We start from the raw sequence: 14,543 nt of genomic DNA, 5'->3' as shown, positions 1-14,543 counted from the left end.
GCGGGGTTCAGCGTGACCTGCCTGTCCGTCCTGCTCGCGCAGAAGGCCAGATGTTGGTTATTACATGGCGTCAAACCGAGCACGATCAGAGGAGAGGAAGAGGGAGAAGGAAGGTTGAGAGAGCAAAAAAAAAAAAAAAAAAAAAAAAAAAATCCGCTGTGATTTGACCTGCGCGTTCAGATGTTTACACGGTTTAGTGGTAGGCTGTGGGATTTGTCCAGTATTCACATAGGGAGATGGTGAAAATACACCATCCATCTAAAAGGAAGCAAACTTAAACATATTTTAACGAAAGGTCGTGTTGTTGTCGGTAGTGGATGTCACCTAGATGTCTGTGACCGAATCCATGTTGTTTATGTAAACCTTTCCCACCATCCAGCTTTAAATGTCACGGCATGCGTCTTATCACCGGACACGTTGGTTGTAACACAATACGCGGAAAGCGCAGTGGTCATGGGAATTACATATTTTTTTAATTTTAAATGATTTGAATGAGATTTTTTGTACACTCTGGACGTCTTAGCGGATAATACCACTTTTTCTTGTGAGTTATTTTTTTCACACGCTCGTGTTTTGTCTATATTTACCGCAAACATTTTGAGTTGGAATTAATTCGCAACAGAGAGATGGACTTGGCTTTGATTTTTCTTTCTGTCTCTCCCGTGTCTGTGCGCGCACACACAGGCAAACAACAAACAAACGAACGTATCACACACGTTTAGAAACCGAGGAAGATAAAGCGAGAGAGAAGATTGAGAAGGAGAAGGAAGAAGGTCAATTACACGAAAGCAAAGTCGTTGTTTTTTGTTTTAGTTTGTACCCGCTACGATAAAAGAAAAAAAAAACGGAGGGAAAATAAGATCGAGCTCGTTCCCCTCCTCGCGGAAACATTTCCGGCCCAGCAGCTCGTGCTTTCTTATCGCTTTCTTGCATGTTTCACTCCGGCTGAATTGTGGAAGAGATTGAAGAAAAAAAAGCCCAAGCTCGCGGGCTCCGGATAAGGTTTCAGTCGCTCATTTTTATTTATTTATTTTTTATTTTTTTCCACGAGCTTTGAATCACTGCCCTCACGCAGGCGATTATAAATTAGCGCGAGGCTTCTTATTGATTAATTTTTTGCACTGGTAATCATCTCCGCTCGAGGAAAAGCCCGGAAAGCACCTGGCGCGTGGAGCACGAGACTGGCTAGCTAAAAAATATTACAATTTAAGACGATAATAATAATAATAATACTAGCAACTGGTTATTTGAGCAAATCATTTTTCTGTTGTAATAAATCATCGCGTTTCTAAAAGAATCCTTCTTATTGATTTAAACACATGTTAACGTGTTTTGTTAACATTATTTTCCCCACACTTAAATCTTTCCCTCGTTAACGAGCGGCTGCAGATTTATGAGGCCGGGAGCTGCTCTGATTTATGTCTGACTGTTTTCGAAGAATCGCTGCTCGCCGACCTGCTCTCGCTGCTCACACGTAGTTTCTTTCTTCCTTTCGCTGTGCTTCTTCTGGGATAATTTAAACAGATTTTCTACTTCATGCAACTGTTATGGCGGATATATGTATTAAAACCGTGTTACTCGGCGGCGTGTTACAGCTCCCGGAATTAAACACGAATAAGATGTATTTCAGTGCCGTTTGGGTTCGTTGTTAATTTTGTTCGTGGGGTTCTATGTTTTCCTTTCCTTTTAAAGTCGCCTTTTTCTTCTTTAAATTTTTTTTACAGCACGACTGTGCATGTCTGGACCGGCTTACAAATCCTGCTCCTTCTTCTTCTTTTTTAATGTGGACACTCTTTGTTTTCATACTAGCAGTTTATGGGTCTTATGGGCTATATTTACTTGTATTAATTCAATGCATTTCATTTTTTCCATTTACTTTTTTAAATCACGTTTCAGATTAAGAGAAGCTCCTTGTATGGTTTAGCCTATAAAAATATATATATATCTCCGGGCAGCGTTTATATATATATATGAATGTGGAATATAAGTGATGGGTCATGTTTATTTAGTCTGGCTGTTAAATTGGATCAAAAACGTTAAAATAGCGGGTGTTAAAAATAAATTCGAGGCATTTCCCGTCTTTTTCTCTGGAATAGGCACGCGGCGCATTGAAAAGGTCGTGTGCGTGGGAAAGGAACATGGAGCGGACCATTCGGCTGCCAGTGAGTGGGAAGATGCGCCTTGTGTGGAGACATGTCCGCGTGCCTGCTCGCTTTCATGCGTGGCTCTCAGACGCGTGGGTTTGCACCGACCTTGCCTTTGACCATACGCAATAAAAGCACTCTTTACGTTCTAAATGTAAACAGAAACGTCCATTTTTTTCTTCTGTGTATTAACGCGCAAAGAAACGCGGTTCCTCTCGGGTCAACAGCGTAGAACATGTCTGAGATACGTAAACATGCACATGGTAGTCAGGGAAATGCACAGGACGGTACATTTTAAAGCTACAGAAAGGCGGATAACACCACAAGGCGATCATCCCACTTCCATCAGCGATTTAATAATAATAATAAAAAAATCAAACATGCACGAATGCACAGAGACAAAAATAGTCATCACATTTATAGGCGTGAAACATTTCAGCTTCCTCCTCTATCCTGCTGCTCTCACAAAGAGCCGATATAATGCAGCCATTGTTCCCCAGCAGATCTCGGTGTAAACATTAATTTCAGCCTCAGTTGTGTCACAGTAGAAGCAGAAGTGATGCTTAATCTACTTTTTTTTTCTTTTAATCCTCGAAACAAACGTGCCGTGCCGTCATCGGGGTTATGCATATTAAACAGCAGCAGAAGCTGAATTGTTTATAGCAGAGATAGTGAATGCATCGAGGCCTCACAGGAGCTGCCCACCCCCCCCCCCCCCCCCCCTCCTCCTCCTCCTCTTCCTCCCTTTCCTCTCCACCTCCCCTCCTGCAGCCCAGGTTGCAGCAGCTATAATAGATGTCAGACAGGGACTGATATCATTTCTCAACACCGTTTCAAATATTTGAACTATTTCAGCTGGGTTTTGATGTGGAACTATCTTTCCAGACAAAACACACTTAACGGTGGACACATGCCCGGGATAAGATAAGATAAACCCCGCCGCTCCCGCAGCCGTGTCCCTTTCTCTCTGTGACTTAGGATTTCTAATGCAGCAGCCTCTGCAACTTATGATCTGACTAATTTTTAACGCTTTCCCCCGTGCGAGGCCGAGCTCGCCATACCTGCCTCCAGCAAAGGTGGGCGGAGGGACTGAGTGGCGTTTGGAAATTCGCATTCCCAATGCTTCTCTGTCACACAAATCAGATATAAAGCCTGGGCACCCAGTGAGATATATAAATATATATGAAAAAAAAAAAAAATCAGGGAAGGAATCGTGTCATCCCCGCCCCCCCTATCCCCCTTCTCTCTCCCCCCACTTCTCCATCTCTTTCCCCGTCCACAGAAATGAGGCGAGATATTGTTTTTGACGAGGCGGCGGACAGCAGGAATACACATTTTGAAAAGCGCTGCCTCTCGCTGCTATAGCCATTATTACGTGATGGGAAGCCGCGGAGCTTCTCTAATTTGGTTAAGCTAAGGTTTACACTGGTAGTGATGGCCAGGCAGGGGGAGAGACGGGGAGGGGGGCGGTTGGATAGCCAGGACGCGGAATAACCCGGCCCTAGAAATAGATTGTAAAGTGACTCATCCATCTATCCATCTGCAACTGTAAATTTAATAAAACTACGAATAGTAATAAGAATAACAATAATAACTGCCCTCTGCCTTCCTGTGTACTTATTGCACTTTGCATGTGTTCCACCACCACGCAAGCGCCACACACTATAGTAACTTATGAGATTAGAAGATGAAATTACCCTCCTTCCCCCCCACCCACCCACCACCTCCCACCCCACTCGCTTCAATGGGAGAACCCAAAAATGGAACCACAACCAGCTCCCTGTGCCCCGTGAGTGATTGACTTTCCGTAGAGGCAGTGAAATAAAGTAATGCGACCGAATTTGATACGAGATCTGTCTGGATGTAAACACGGAGTGAAAGGGGGCGGCGGGGAAAGCCTCCCATCTCTGCATCTTATTTTCCTAGCCACATCTTTCAAAGAAAAAAAAAAAGAAGAGAGAGAGAGAGAAAGAAATCAAGGTCTGATTCACGGTGAAGGGATTTGAGCAAAGGCAGAGACACTGAGTGCTGACATGAATAATGGCGACCAGCTTCACTCCAGCAGCCTTCCAAAGAAAACACAGTGGAGGGAAAAATGCTGGGAGAGAAGAAGAGGAACTTCTAAGAAAAAAAAAATGAATTCAGTCAGTCAGGTTTTGCGCGTAAAGTTGAATTTGAATGTGACATTATCAACAGCAGAAAATACATATTTGTACAGGCAAAGCATATGGGGACATAAATAAAAAGCTGATACAGAGCGCCAAAGCCAAGCTAATTCCCTCCAGCTCCAGCCGGTGCAGAAAGCAGTTTAATCATTGCATTTCACCTAAAACCACGGGCCAAATTAAACTCGAGAAGCCATAGACTCCAACCGGCGTCATTTAAATCTTCAGGGCAGAGCTACTTGGATTCATTCACACCTCCTGGCTAGATAGATGAGATTTTCCTGGCCGGCAGGTCCCTTTTTATGAGATTTCATGGCGGCCGAGGCGTGCCCGGTGTGCCAAATTTAAACAAATCTCCCGTTAATTGGTCGCCGCAGTAATTCAAGACCTGGAGCTAGAGCCAGCCACCGAGGCAGGAGAGAAAAAAAAAAAGAAAAAAGAAAACACCCCGAGTTATAATCAAGTGTAAAACAGCAGAGAGGTGTGAGTGAGGGCAAAGGAGGAGGAGAAAGAGGAGCCGGAACAGAGGGAAGAGGACCACTGCCGGCCGCGGTGAGATCTCTTCCTCCTCTCTCCCCTCTTCTTCCTCGTTCCGGTGTATCATCGGTCCATCGACCGTCATTTTTTCCCCCCGCCGTCTTCCCACAGCGGAGGAAAAAAACATGATTCATCACGGGCAGCGCCATAAACAACAGCACTCAAACACACAATGGCAGCCCCGGCCGCACGCTGACACCCTGCCTCACGATAAATCAAGAGAAGTAGCTGGCTGGGAGGAAAGAAAAAAAAAAAAAAAAGAAGAAGAGGAGAGAGAGGGAGAGAGGAAGACAGGGGGAGAGGGAGGGATGGACAGAGAGTCAGGCAGATAGAGAGAGATGTAGAGGCAGACGGGAGGTGATGGGAGAAAGATGGAGAAGAATATCAAAGTGCTTCTTAAAATATAAACAGCCATCGGCTAACATTGCACTGCTCCCCTCTCTCTCCCCCGGTCTGCAGGCTGGGCGGCTGCACCGCTTCCACCTATAAACAATGGCTGATGATGATGATGGGTGGGGGGCGATGTGTAAACAACACGACAGCAACATGCACGATGAGAAAACACAGCGAAAGATGGGTATTTTTTGGGCATATTTACCAAGATGTTAAAATAGCCTATGATTCACTGAGAGGGATGCGGCCGAAGGCGGCGCAGCGGCGTAGAAGATGAGGAAGAAGAAGAAGAAGAAGTGTGGTTTCCCCCCACGCAGTCCCCTTCCTTCCGCAATACTCACGGTGTCCACAACGACCCGCAAGACGCACACCCGTCCAAATTTGTTTTATTGCAGCCTCCTTCTCTCTTTTCTCTTCCTCTCTCTCTCTCTCTGTTGGCGTTTCTCAGTGTCTCCTCTTCCCCCCCTCTCTCTTTTTTTTCGCTCTCTCTCCCCCTCTCTCCGCTGCTATAGGGGGCTTGTATTTTTTTTTTTTTTTTTTTTTTTTTGAAAGGACAGTTGAATTTTCCACCTCAGGCACACACACACTGGAGCAGCACCATGCCTTGCCGTTATATTCCTGAGGAATACATATCTATTCTGCAACCTCTGCATTAATTATTTAATGAATCACGTGACGTGTTGGTCGGGGCGGGGGGCGTGGGGGTGGCTGTGCTTGGGGGGCGGGGGGGCGAGGAGGGAGGGGGGTGGGGGGTAGTTCGTGTGCCTCTCCGTTCTTGGGACCCATCCGGACCCTTGCAAGTGTCCAAGATGAACATTAAAAGGCGAAACAAAAAAAAATCCAAAAAATTAAAAAAAAAAAAAAAATCAACTCTATCAGTTGTGTTTACTTGAAAGCCGAGCGCTGTGTGTTTATATGTGTGTGTTGTGATCTCCTGTAAGGTGGAGCAGGCCTGTGACAGGCACAAAGACAGAGAGAGAGAACCCGATAAAAGATGACTGTCACCGACTGTGTTCGTTTTTTAAAAATGACTGCACGCCTTGCCCTCTCTTTTCGTTATTCCTCACTGTCACCTCTCTCTCGGTTCACCGTCGGGCCGAACGCGGGGAAACTCCTCGTATTGTCCCGTCTTATATTTCAGCAGATCTGTTTACCAGCGGTGGGAAATACTCGAGGATGACGGCGCAAAGCTCGGGAATAATTTATCTGATGTTGCGCTCCGCTTCTAAGTTGATTTCTCCCGTTTGGTGTCTGTATTTTTTATTTTTTTTCTCCCCGCATCCTGGAGCGAAGCTGAATATTTTAACACCCACAAAGAGTCCTGTCAAGTGCAGCAGTATGTTGAAATAAGTAAATAAATAATAGAATAAATCACGCTTTTTATAGTACACACCAGTATTAAATATTATATTGGGACTAAACTGCTGTCCAAAGGTGAAGGTTTTATTTATTTCCAGTGGCTAAGAGGAGTGAGACATTTATTTTAGAAGGGATGGCATTGGCCAGGTAGGAGAAGAGGAAAGAAAGGGAGACAAAGAGATTGTACCACGGGCAGATAGACACTAAGGAGGCAGAGAGAAGGAGAGAGTGTGAGAGACCCACGAAGACACAACGCAGAGACAAAAACCCCCGTAGCGAGGCCGTGCAGGGCAGCAACAATAGCACGTTGGAATCCCTTTGGCGCTTGGCTAAAAAGCTCGAGTCGCCTTCAGCGGAACAATGGAGCCCGAGACTCGGAGGAAGAAAAAAAAAAAAAAAAAAAGAGTGTCGAGGCTGGGAGGCGAGAACAAGACTAACCTAGCAAACAAGAAACACTTCAAGGTCAAAGAGTGGGCCGCGGCAGCCTCAAGGCGAACTGCTTCTCCTCACACAGACGTTTTCTTTACCTGCTTCTCCATCCTTGAAATATAAACTCCTCTTCTGCAGAGTTTGGTCTTTATTACTAGTGTCAGTTGAAGAAAAATCTTTTTTACACTTAATCCAGAAATCCCAGCAGGCGAGGAAAGGAGGGTGAGGCAGTGGCCACTACAACATGTAAATCTAAAACCAAAGCGCAATAAGCAGAAAGTAATTATTGTTTCTAAATATATCATCTACCAAATTAATATAAAAATCTACTTATAAAATAATGTGCTCTTACTATGTAAAAACAGTTATTTATTAGCTTTAAGATTCACTAAAAAGAACATACATACATACAAAAAAAAGCAAATAAACGCGTCCTTTAAACTTGCATTCCAAGCACAGCGGCGCTTCCCTGAGATTTTTACCCACAACAAGATTGAAATCAAACATTTGCGGTGGTGATGATGGCGTCTTTAATGACGGCCATAAATTATGGCAATCACAGTGTGAAACAACAGCTAAGATAAGTAACAGCAGAGACCTGGGCCGGCCTGACAACAGCAATACGAATCAGCTCTGTAAACTTGGCACAGCCACATGCGAGGCTATTACGCACCGTTTCAATAGCCTAAACATCCGAATTATGATGGGCAGGGGAGTCGAGCAGGAAGAAATACTTCCAACTACAGCTACTCTAGCTATAACATTACAGTCATCATGACATTAGTGACAGGAGGCTACCGCCGTCTGACAACACGAGACGGAAGGCTTCTCTGAGAATTCGCATATTTTTGGTAAAGCCACAAGCGAGAATTCAGCATTACGCAACGCTGTGTGATTCATGTCAGTGTAAAATGGTTATTTTAACATTAATCAGGTAGGTATAGAATAATAATAAAAAGAAAAAAACTGAAGAAGGTGGAGTGCTCTGAGATCTTGGGGGTCTCTTGGTCTGTGATGGATTAAGACAGGTAGATTCTTCCTCCTCGTTAATGATTAACTAGGCTTTGAATAAAAAAGAGAGAAACTGAAAATGTCTCTTTGTTAAGATGGAGAATGGCCGTAAAATTAAAGTGTCCAAGACGTGATTAAGTGGTTATATATTACGCCACGACTAGTTAAAATCTTATTATTGTTATTTTCATTATTGTTATTATTATTTATTATTATTAGACTACATTGATTCCAGAAAGACGACCAAAAAAAAAAAAAAAAAAGCGTCAGGAGGGAAGGAGAGAGATTGATTTACCAAGCCTCGACATCTCGCCTTTTACCGCGGCTCGTAAATCTGTCTCGAGACGACTGCACGCGCACAACCGGTTTTTGAAATATACTTTTCTCCTGCGCGAGACGTGGGGTCTTCCCTCAGTTATGCGATTGAGCCAGAGACCCCCCTCACACCCCTCCACCCGACTGTTCTTGCGAGTCAATGCTCACCTGTTTATTATTATTATTATTATTATTATTATTATTATTAGTTTTACTAATGATTACATCAAAGGACAAATCAAGAACTGCCATTATTCAGGTCTTTTTAATATCCCCTGTAAAGACGAACGCTAACACTGCTGCATTACTGTGGCCATAATTGCAATTTGAATACTGATTTGAATCCTTTTCCTATTTATTTTTTATTTTATTTAAGATTTTAACGAGCTGCTGTGACGGATTGTCATCGAACATGACAGGATCAGTGAGTTTGGAGCAGTGCTCAAACTGCACTGCCATTGTTAACTTTTGAAAGCCTCCTGATATTATTATTATTTTTATTATTTTATTTGTATGGATTTGCTCAAATTCCAAACAGCTCTGTAACACCGTGGCCATCCTTCCAACGTGCACAGTAGATTTTCCCTCCTGGATTACTCGCTGCCATAAACTGTAACTGATATGGCGTCTTTAATGCAGCACAAAAAAAAAAAAAAAAAAAAAAAAAAAACTTGTTGGAGAAGACGCTCCATTTGCCGTCTCTATTTTACACATAGGAAGTGATGAATAAACAATATCACAGGAGGAACAGCTGAGAAATAATCTACACTAGCCGTTTATCCACCTTATAAGAAATCTCAGTTTGTTGAGATTATTATTATTATTATTCAAATCAGTTTGTGTCAAAAGCAAATTGAGTGGTGTTGAATTTATCACTTTTTTTGTACATTTCTTTCCACAAATGACCTCCGTTTTTGATTTCTCATAAATAATGTCCACAAACACTCTTTTTTTTAACCAAACAGGACACTAATCTTAGGCTGTGTGTCTGTATGATTTTCTCGCCACAAGCCTTTATCATAGCGATGCGTTATAAGCGCTGACGTTGCGTCTTTGTCATTAGGATATTGAAGTAAAGGCTAAGGAGAGGTGGGTTAATCCTGTAGTATCAATACCGTTGTAGGAGCCTAATGCTCCGCCATTAGTCATACAGGCCGCAGAAGCCTATTTATCACTCACATGTAACGGATATGAACGCGGTGGTACGATCATCTCACCAGGCCTGCTTGTCTCCATTCAGTAAATTCAACATCACGGATTCCTAAGCTGCTCAGAAGGCTTATAGGACTTCACCGTGAATGAAAGTTAACCATGGCACAGAGTCTCGCTGCAAATTCACGTGCCATGTGCCTTATTGTTCTCATCAGTTTCAGGACTTTAGCCTGGTTTACTTGAGGTTGTGATCCGGCTTCACAGTTCAGACTAAAAAAAACGCAAACAAAGAATCAAATGTTGTTGATAAGTGAGTAAATATGAGGTGGTGTAGTAATTCACACACACACATTTATATATTTGTATCATTCAAGGTTATGTCTCGGATGACGCGGCGTCTTTTTTCTTCTTCGTTAGGCCGCGCTGACAAATGCTGCGGGGACACGCGGGACTTAATCATATTTGTGATTTATTAATTAAGCAACTGCGAAAAGTAACTGCTTTATCATCAAGAATACCCATTGGCTAACAAGGCACAGCCGCACTGCCACATTACTCCAAGAGCCTGGCCCCTGAAAAGAAATTGTGTATGCGCGCGTTGCGACTTGGCAGCCATTATTTGGCTCTCTCTTTTAATACTTAATACGTGTCTGCTTTTAAATGGCTCACACACACACACACACACACACACACACACACACACACACACACACACACACACACACGCACACAGCCATGTGGAGAGTGCCATATATCTCTCGTGATGACCTCCTCCTGCAGCCCGAGCGCCTGCACCGTGACCTCCTCGGCTCCTCACGCTCTCCGGAATAATAAATTTCTCGGGCAACGGATGCAACGAGAGAGAGGAGACAAAAAAAAGAAAAAAGAAAAAAAAAGAAGCAACAGCGCGGGCGATTTGTCTGGTAATTAGCAAACCACCGCGAGACTCGCAGGGCCAGGGAGAAAGAGAGGGATTTGTGTAACTGTCTTATTTATTTATTTTTGTGTGCGCGTGTGAGTCATGATCGCTGGGCGCACACGCGCGGCGGAGGCATATTTTGCGCGCGTGACTCGAGCGCGCACGTCGCCGCGGTGCGTTTCCGTCGGCCCGTGTGCGTGTGCGTCGTGAACCCTGAAAGCCCAACGCTTCCTGTCCTAAAGCTGCTGCTGAAACATCAGCTCCATCAGCTGGTCCAGACCCTCCAAACAGGCTGCGCCGCAGAGAGCAGCTCTCCTCTCTGCACCGTCTTCTCCCGTCATCCGTCTCCCCGACCCCCGTCGGTTCATGCCTTTTTTTTTTTAAAATTTATTTATTTTATTTTTTGTTATTTAACTTCACAGTTATTTAACTGCTAATCCCACCGCGATTACAAAAGCTAATCTCCCTCCTGGATGTGGGGGAGCATCGGGCCAAGTGATAAAGCCGCAGAGAAAACAACACTTCTCAGTATAAAGGAGCTAGAAATCACACGAAAAGCAACGTCTGCTTTCGCTGAGTAAAAGGCTCGACGGGCTTTTATGCGGCAGCAGCCGAGCGGGAAGATTTTTAATTTAACGAGTGCGCTTTAATGAACCTGCGTGAGCTCAGGGCAGAAATTACATCAACTGCATTCAGTCGGAGAAACTTCGGAAAACTACTGCATTGCATTTCTTTGCAAAACACGTTTCCGCAAACTCGTTTCGCTCTTATTCCGCGACGATATTCCTACTGAGCTGTTTGTAAAAATGCGTTACATTCCGCTTTTGTTTGGCACGAATCAACCATCGAGCGGATTTTATGCTCCTCTTTCTCAAGGGGCCGTTTTCAAACTTTTTCAAACGTCTTTAAAGTCCTCAGTGCCTTAACTGGAAGATGAAGTCGTCATACGCTGATTCCATGTAAAATAAAATACCGAATATTCTGATATTGAGGATATTAGTTTAGATGTATTGAATAAGAAGTAACGCTATCGTTAATATGTGCTACAGCAATAGACTGTATTCACAATGTCTAAGAATGTTGCACCTTTTCCCTTTTAATGATGCATTGCACCCAGGAGCATTGCATTAGCCATTATTTTTTTTTTACTGCAATTAATGCAAACGTCTGTCTCTTCATTGTTCTGTTTTTATTTTATCACACAAACGCACCATGACCAACGCCGTCTACGTTTTCAAATTCCATTTTCTTGTTATTCACTTAATGCTATCTCTGATTCAAATGGGTCTTTTGAAAAGCTGTGTGGCTGATTGTTCTCGGTCTCGATGCATTTTTAAATAATATCTCCAATACTGGTGGAATTAATTCATCCACGAACTTGTTCTGCAAAATATAAACAATGTAAGCTGGAGAAAAATGGAGCCTTTGAGGAATAGTGACACCACTTCCTGTAGATTTCTAATAAAGCTCCTAATATAATGGCGCTGCAACCGCTTTCTTCCCTTGTAGCCGCTAATGTTCGTCCATTTAATTTGTTGTTAGTGGATTTATTTGGCAAAGACCGTCGTGGATGGAACTGCCACGCGATCTAAAGGCAGAACATTAGCCTGTGAGGGGTGAAGGTGTGTTTAGACGTGAATCTTATCCGGAGCTGCTCTTTGTCTGCTCTGCTTCTTGGTCCTTAAAAAGGCTAAACTACATATTTGAAGTACATCTTCTTCTCCTGCAGTTCACACAAACTTTGTTGAACGGAGACAGCACTGAGGCAAACTTTCCTGTGAGGGCGATGAGTCTAAAGGATAGTTTAAGGAGATGATTCTGTAACGGTATAAGATGACTAAAGGTCACAGATTTGGTAACAAGATCAGCAACAACATCTTCTCAGCTGATTATTCAAACTGTCTGAAATAAAAACCGGCCGTGTGGATCTGACCAGGTCAGTTTAAACCTGGACCAAATAGTGTAAGGTGCACACAGAAAATATTAACCACAATATTAATGTTTCATGAGACCAAATGTGAAGTAGAAAACCAAGAGGCGTGCGTGCACAATATTGGAGATATTTTACATTAGTGAAGGAGATGTGGAGCTAAACGGACCAACAGCATCTTGTCCATGTTGTGCCTTTGATTAATCAGAACTTGATTAACCAGAACACCTTCCCTCCCCCAACCACACACACACACACACACACACACAAACACATAAACACTCACGCACATCCTTCCCTCAGCTGCAGGTCAGATTACCAGGCTGGAAAATGACCACCAGCTCAATACCTATAAATAGTGGTGGCTGCAGCTCACTGAATCGCACACAGTCGCTTTTCCAGTCAAACCATGAGAATTCTGTTCCGCGTTATATCAACCGCCGGCCGCCATGAATCATCCCGTGTCAAATGGGTGTCGTGTTGTGAAGTTTCGCCAAACACGAGTCCGTGTAAAACTCCCCCCGCGCATACGGCGGGGCAACGCGGGCTGAAACAGGCATGGAAGTTAAAAGGCTGCTCAGCAGCTTTTCAACGAGGCAGTCAGGAGGGGCAGGCCGTGTTTACACTAGTGTCCAAGTCTGTCCAAATACTGTGCAGCATCAGGCTGCACAATTTCTCTGCCTCAGCCCAACAGACGTGGGCTGACTCACTGGATCTTTTATCAACGGCGCACAAGATTTCAGCTTGAGACCATGCGCTCTGTCCTTGTGACCAAGAAAACATTTACACCTAAACTTAGAATTACAAGCGAGTTATTATTACTATCTTCTTCCGTTGAGGCGGCCTCTCCAGCCCAGTTCATGTGACCGTCAGCGGTGGCCTCGCTGACCCCTGCCGAGGTGGATGGGCTGGCTGTCTGTCTGTCTGGGTGTGGGAGCGGAGATATCGCTGCCTGACTGGGTTACAGTGCCCTGAACTCGGCCTGTTATGACTAAGTGGCCCGGGGGCTCCGGAGGTCTGGGAATGTCCGAGGGAGCGGAGGGTCTAGAAGCACTGTGAGGTCAAGGGGGACCAGGAGTAGCGGGGGTAGGTGGTGGTGTGTGTGTGTGTGTGTGTGTGTGTGTGCCTCCGTGCAGGGGAAAGAGGGGGGGTATCCACGGGTCAGCCTCTGGCTTCAGAGCAAGTGGACCTCATCGGTCAGCAAAACGTGTCCCCTGGTTGAACCCTCTGTGGCTGCAGCTTGTCCATTCTGCTGTCCCTGCGTGACCATCGATTTTTTCCTCCTTCGCCGTCCCTTCCCTCTCTCCCCCTCTTCCTGCCTTCTCCTCAATACTCGCCGCTTATATTTCTGCCATTTGTTTCTCGTACTTCTCCACGCCTCGCGTCACGCCGCGGCCCGCACATGCGTCACCACCCCCCCCCCCTGCGAGAAGCCCCGGCCCCGCCAGAAAAGAGTCGCTCGCTCTTTTATTAATTTATTTTTAATCCTCGGCAGATTGATTTCTTGAAGGGGGTCAAATAGGTGTGAGCGCGCAGCCGATCGTTCGCAGTTCATTTGGAAAGCCTCGCAGATCTTTTGTTTTCGAGGTAAATTGTTTTGGAGCGCAACCGAGAGAGTATCCATTAACCAGCACCCCCCCACCACCACCCCTTCCTCCTCTCTGCTGTTCTTTTAATTTTTCGTTCTCTCCCCCCCTTCCTCCTCCCTTCTTCTCCATGCCTCTCTCCAACGGAACACCGAATTATTCATATTCCCACCGCAGTCTCTGCAGCCTGTTTGCACCTGGCGAACAAAACACACATACACGAGCGGCGGTGTCTCATTAAAAGCTATAGGCCTAAACCGCAACAGCGCTTTATAACCACAGAAATACAGCCAAGACAAAATGCATAATAAGCTCAGACTGAACCAGGAATTCTTCACACAAGGGTCTTTTGGTCATGCATTAACATTTTTTTTTTAAAACGATATCATGATGCATCGCCGACTAGTCAAAATATCGGTTCAAGTGCATCGTCAAAACTTTTACATATTAAAATACACCTTCAGTGTCATCTCACAGCAACTATCCTTACATACCCCGTGCTCGATGGACTCGCAGCGGCGCATTTTACGCACAACAACAGATGCTCGAGAAGCCGCAAGGCCTCGCGAGTGACAAACAGACGCAGGAGTGACATCACCGCAT

General features: G+C 44.6%; 1 protein-coding gene across 6 annotated transcripts in view; it reads right to left on the bottom strand.

The window, feature by feature from the left end:
* hoxb3a (homeobox B3a) overlaps positions 1-14,543 on the bottom strand; it is an 86,512-nt gene that overhangs the window by 26,565 nt on the left and 45,404 nt on the right. The window contains exon 1 of one of the 6 annotated variants that reach the window (XM_047571235.1): positions 5,445-5,856. The exons of 4 other annotated variants lie outside the window; for them this stretch is intronic. The gene's annotated coding sequence lies outside the window, so the exon portion shown is untranslated. Of the gene's footprint in view, positions 1-5,444; positions 5,857-14,543 lie in introns of those variants that run through there. One more of the 6 variants, XM_047571239.1, reaches the window with a different exon arrangement.

This window comes from Mugil cephalus, chromosome 20 (genome assembly GCF_022458985.1).
Source record: "Mugil cephalus isolate CIBA_MC_2020 chromosome 20, CIBA_Mcephalus_1.1, whole genome shotgun sequence".
NCBI lineage: Eukaryota > Metazoa > Chordata > Actinopteri > Mugiliformes > Mugilidae > Mugil > Mugil cephalus.
Note: the sequence above shows the minus strand (reverse complement) of the source record. Positions and strands in the feature narration are given on the sequence as shown.